Below are 6,030 nucleotides of genomic sequence, written 5' to 3' on the forward strand. Positions count from 1 at the left end.
GGGTTAGGGTTAGGGTTAGGGCTAGGGCTAGGGCTGGGGTTAGGGTTAGGGTTAGGGTTAGGGTTAGGGTTAGGGTTAGGGTTAGGGCTAGGGCTAGGGCTAGGGTTAGGGTTAGGGTTAGGGTTAGGGTTGGGGTTAGGGGTAGGGTTAGGGTTAGGGTTAGGGTTAGGGTTAGGATTAGGGTTAGGGCTAGGGTTAGGGGTTAGGGTTAGGGTTAGGGTTAGTCTGTGGCGCTGGGCCTTATAGAAAACATTCATCCAGGGCCTTTATTAAATAAAATCATGCCCAATTAAGTGTTATTGTGATGGGGTTAGTCTGTGGCGCAGGCCTTATAGAAAACATTCATCCAGGGCCTTTATAGAATAAAATCATGCCCAAATAAATGTTATTGTGATGGGGTTAGTCTTTGCGCAGGCCTTATAGAAAACATTCATCCAGGGCCTTTATTAAATAAAATCATGCCCAAATAAGTGTTATTGTGATGGGGTTAGTCTGTGGCGCAGGCCTTATAGAAAACATTCATCAGGGCCTCTATTAAATAAAATCATGCCCAATAAGGTGTTACTGTGTAGGGTTAGTCTGTGGCGCAGGCCCTTTGTAAAACATTCATCAGGGCCTTTATTAAATAATATCATGCCCAAATAAGTGTTATTGTGATGGGGTTAGTCTGTGGCGCAGGCCTTATAGAAAACATTCATCCAGGGCCTTTATTAAATAAAATCATGCCCAAATAAGTGTTATTGTGATGGGGTTAGTCTGTGGCGCAGGCCTTATAGAAAACATTCATCCAGGGCCTTTATAGAATAAAATCATGCCCAAATAAGTGTTATTGTGATGGGGTTAGTCTGTGAGCGCAGGCCTTATAGAAAACATTCCTCCAGGGCCTTTATTAAATAAAATCATGCCCACATAAGTGTTATTGTGATGGGGTTAGTCTGTGGCGCAGGCCTTATAGAAAACATTCATCAGGGCCTTTATTAAATAAAATCATGCCCAAATAAGTGTTTATGTGATGGGGTTAATCTGTGAGCTCAGGCCTTATAGAAATCATTCATCAGGGCCTTTATTAAATAAAATCATGCCCAAATAAGTGTTATTGTGATGGGGTTAGTCTGTGGCGCAGGCCTTATAGAAAACATTCATCCAGGGCCTTTTTAAATAAAATCATGCCCAAAAAGTGTTTATGTGATGGGGTTAATCTGTGAGCACAGGGCTTATATAGAAAACATTCATCCAGGGCCTTTATTAAATAAAATCATGCCCAAATAAGTGTTATTGTGATGGGGTTAGTCTGTGGCGCAGGCCTTATAGAAAACATTCATCCAGGGCCTTTTTAAATAAAATCATGCCCATAAGAGTGTTATTATGCAGGAGGTTAGTCTGTGGCGCAGGCCTTAAAAAAAACATTTATCAGGGCCTTTATTAAATAAAATCATGCCCAATAAAGCGTTACTGTGTCGGGTTAGTCTGTGGCGCAGGCCTTATAGAAAACATTTTTCCAGGGCCTTTATTAAATAAAATCATGCCCAATAAAGCGTTACTGTGTCGGGTTAGTCTGTGGCGCAGGCCTTATAGAAAACATTTTCCAGGGCCTTTATTAAGTAAAATCATGCCCAACAAAAAGTTACTGTGTCGGGTTAGTCTGTGGCGCAGGCCTTAAAGAAAACTGTCATCCAGGGCCTTTATTAAATAAAATCATGCCCATAAGAGTGTTATTATGCAGAGGTTAGTCAGTGAGCGCAGTGCTTATAGAAAACATTTTTCCAGGGCCTTTATTAAATAAAATCACGCCCAATAAAGCGTTACTGTGTCGGGTTAGTCTGTGGCGCAGGCCTTATAGAAAAACATTTTCCAGGGCCTTTATTAAATAAAATCACGCCCAATAAAGAGTTACTGTGTCGGGTTAGTCTGTGAGGGTAGGCCTTAAAGAAAACTGTCATCAGGGCCTTAATTAAATAAAATCATGCCCATAAGAGTGTTATTATGCAGGGGTTAGTCAGTGGCGCAGGCCTTATAGAAAACATTCATCGAGGGCCTTTATTAAATAAAATCATGCCCAATAAAGAGTTACTGTGTCGGGAGGTCAGTCTGTGGCGCAGGCCTTATAGAAAACATTTTCCAGGGCCTTTATTAAATAAAATCACGCCCAATAAAGAGTTACTGTGTGGGTTAGTCTGTGGCGCAGGCCTTATAGAAAAACATTCATCGAGGGCCTTTATTAAATAAAATCACGCCCAATAAAGCGTTACTGTGTCGGGTTAGTCTGTGAGGCAGGCCTTATAGAAAAACATTCATCGAGGGCCTTTATTAAATAAAATCATGCCCAATAAAGAGTTACTGTGTCGGAGGTTAGTCTGTGAGGGCAGGCCTTATACAAAACATTCATCGAGGGCCTTTATTAAATAAAATCATGCCCAATGAAGAGTTACTGTGTCGGGGTTAGTCTGTGGCGCAGGCCTTATAGAAAACATTCATCAGGGCCTTTATTAAATACAATCATGCCCAATAAAGCGTTAATGTGTCGGGTTAGTCTGTGGCGCAGGCCTTAAAGAAAACTGTCATCAGGGCCTTTATTAAATAAAATCATGCCCATAAAGCGTTATTATGTGAGGGGTTAGTCAGTGAGCGCAGGGCTTATAGAAACCATTTTTTCCAGGGCCTTTTTAAATACAATCATGCCCAAATATGTGTTATTGTGATGGGGTTAGTCTGTGGCGCAGGCCTTAAAGAAAACTGTCATCAGGGCCTTTATTAAATACAATCATGCCCATAAGAGTGTTATTATGAGGGTTAGTCTGTGGCGCAGGCCTTAAAGAAAACATTTATCAGGGCCTTTATTAAATAAAATCATGCCCAATAAAGCGTTACTGTGTCGGGTTAGTCTGTGAGCGCAGGCCTTATAGAAAACATTTTCCAGGGCCTTTATTAAATAAAATCATGCCCAAATATGTGTTATTGTGATGGGGTTAGTCTGTAGCGCAGGCCTTAAAGAAAACTGTCATCAGGGCCTTTATTAAATACAATCATGCCCATAAGAGTGTTATTGTAAGCAGAGGTTAGTCTGTGGCGCAGGCCTTAAAAAACATTTATCCAGGGCCTTTATTAAATAAAATCATGCCCAATAAAGCGTTACTGTGTCGGGTTAGTCTGTGGCGCAGGCCTTATAGAAAACATTTTCCAGGGCCTTTATTAAATAAAATCATGCCCAAATATGTGTTATTGTGATGGGGTTAGTCTGTGGCGCAGGCCTTAAAGAAAACTGTCATCAGGGCCTTTATTAAATACAATCATGCCCAATAAAGCGTTACTGTGTCGGGTTAGTCTGTGAGCGCAGGCCTTATAGAAAACATTCAATCAGGGCCTTTATTAAATAAAATCATGCCCAAATAAGTGCTATTGTGATGGGGTTAGTCTGTGACCCCAGGCCCTGTGTAAAACTGTCACCCAGGGCCTTTATAGAGTAAAATCATGCCCAATAAGGTTAGGGTTAGGGTTAGGGTTAGGGTTAGGGTTAGGGTTAGGGTTAGGGCTAGGGTTAGGGTTAGGGTTAGGGTTAGGGTTAGGGTTAGGGTTAGGGTTGGGGGCTAGGGCTAGGGCTAGGGTTAGGGTTAGGGTTAGGGTTAGGGTTAGGGTTAGGGTTGGGGGCTGGGGCTAGGGCTAGGGTTAGGGTTAGGGTTAGGGTTAGGGTTAGGGTTAGGGCTAGGGTTAGGGTTAGGGTTAGGGTTAGGGTTAGGGTTAGGATTAGGGTTAGGGTTAGGGTTAGGGTTAGGGTTAGGGTTAGGGGTTAGTCTGTGGCGCTTGGGCCTTATAGAAAACATTCATCAGGGCCTTTATTAAATAAAATCATGCCCAATTAAGTGTTATTGTGATGGGGTTAGTCTGTGGCGCAGGCCTTATAGAAAACATTCATCCAGGGCCTTTATTAAATAAAATCATGCCCAAATAAGTGTTATTGTGATGGGGTTAGTCTGTGAGCGCAGGCCTTATAGAAAACATTCATCCAGGGCCTTTATAGAATAAAATCATGCCCAAATAAATGTTATTGTGATGGGGTTAGTCTTTGGCGCAGGCCTTATAGAAAACATTCATCAGGGCCTTTATTAAATAAAATCATGCCCAAATAAGTGTTATTGTGATGAGGTTAGTCTGTGAGCGCAGGCCTTATAGAAAACATTCATCCAGGGCCTCTATTAAATAAAATCATGCCCAATAAGGTGTTACTGTGTAGGAGTTAGTCTGTGGCGCAGGCCCTTTGTAAAACATTCATCCAGGGCCTTTATTAAATAATATCATGCCCAAATAAGTGTTATTGTGATGGGGTTAGTCTGTGAGCGCAGGCCTTATAGAAAAAAATTCATCAGGGCCTTTATAGAATAAAATCATGCCCAAATAAATGTTATTGTGATGGGGTTAGTCTTTGAGCGCAGGCCTTATAGAAAACATTCATCAGGGCCTTTAATAAATAAAATCATGCCCACATAAGTGTTATTGTGATGGGGTTAGTCTGTGGCATGAGCCTTATAGAAAACATTCATCCAGGGCCTTTATTAAATAAAATCATGCCCAATAAGGTGTTACTGTGTAGAGGTTAGTCTGTGGCGCAGGCCCTTTGTAAAACATTCATCCAGGGCCTTTATTAAATAATATCATGCCCAAATAAGTGTTATTGTGATGGGGTTAGTCTGTGAGCGCAGGCCTTATAGAAAACATTCATCCAGGGCCTTTTTAAATAAAATCATGCCCAAATAAGTGTTATTGTGATGGGGTTAGTCTGTGGCATGAGCCTTATAGAAATCATTCATCCAGGGCCTTTATAGAATAAAATCATGCCCAATAAGGTGTTACTGTGTAGGGCTAGTCTGTGGCGCAGGCCCTTTGCCAAAACATTCATCCAGGGCCTTTATTAAATAATATCATGCCCAAATAAGTGTTATTGTGATGGGGTTAGTCTGTGGCGCAGGCCTTATAGAAAACATTCATCCAGGGCCTTTATTAAATAAAATCATGCCCAAATAAGTGTTATTGTGATGGGGTTAGTCTGTGAGCGCAGGCCTTATAGAAAACATTCATCAGGGCCTTTATAGAATAAAATCATGCCCAAATAAGTGTTATTGTGATGGGGTTAGTCTGTGAGCGCAGGCCTTATAGAAAACATTCCTCCAGGGCCTTTATTAAATAAAATCATGCCCACATAAGTGTTATTGTGATGGGGGTTAGTCTGTGGCGCAGGCCTTATAGAAAACATTCATCAGGGCCTTTTTAAATAAAATCATGCCCAAAAAAGTGTTTATGTGATGAGGTTAATCTGTGAGCACAGGCCTTATAGAAATCATTCATCCAGGGCCTTTATTAAATAAAATCATGCCCAAATAAGTGTTTATGTGATGGGGTTAATCTGTGAGCACAGGCCTTATAGAAATCATTCATCCAGGGCCTTTATTAAATAAATCATGCCCAAATAAGTGTTTATGTGATGGGGTTAATCTGTGAGCACAGGCCTTATAGAAATCATTCATCCAGGGCCTTTATTAAATAAAATCATGCCCAAATAAGTGTTATTGTGATGGGGTTAGTCTGTGAGCGCAGGGCTTATATAGAAAACATTCATCCAGGGCCTTTATAGAATAAAATCATGCCCACATAAGTGTTATTGTGATGGGGTTAGTCTGTGAGCGCCAGGCCTTATAGAAAACATTCATCCAGGGCCTTTATAGAATAAAATCATGCCCAAATAAGTGTTATTGTGATGGGGTTAGTCTGTGAGCGCAGGCCTTATAGAAAACATTCATCCAGGGCCTTTATAGAATAAATCATGCCCAATAAGATTGTTACTGTGTAGGAGTTAGTCTGTGGCGCAGGCCCTTTGTAAAACATTCATCAGGGCGAGAATTAAATAAAAGCGATGCCCATTAAAAAGTGTTACTGCGTTGGGGTTAATGTGTGAGCCCAGGCCCTTTGGAAAATTGAAATCCAGACACGGGGTTCGTAAATGTGTGTGTCGAGAAAGTCGCGCACGTAACCGGACTTGAT

This window comes from Puntigrus tetrazona, unplaced genomic scaffold (genome assembly GCF_018831695.1).
Source record: "Puntigrus tetrazona isolate hp1 unplaced genomic scaffold, ASM1883169v1 S000000003, whole genome shotgun sequence".
In the NCBI taxonomy this organism is placed as follows: Eukaryota; Metazoa; Chordata; class Actinopteri; order Cypriniformes; family Cyprinidae; genus Puntigrus; species Puntigrus tetrazona.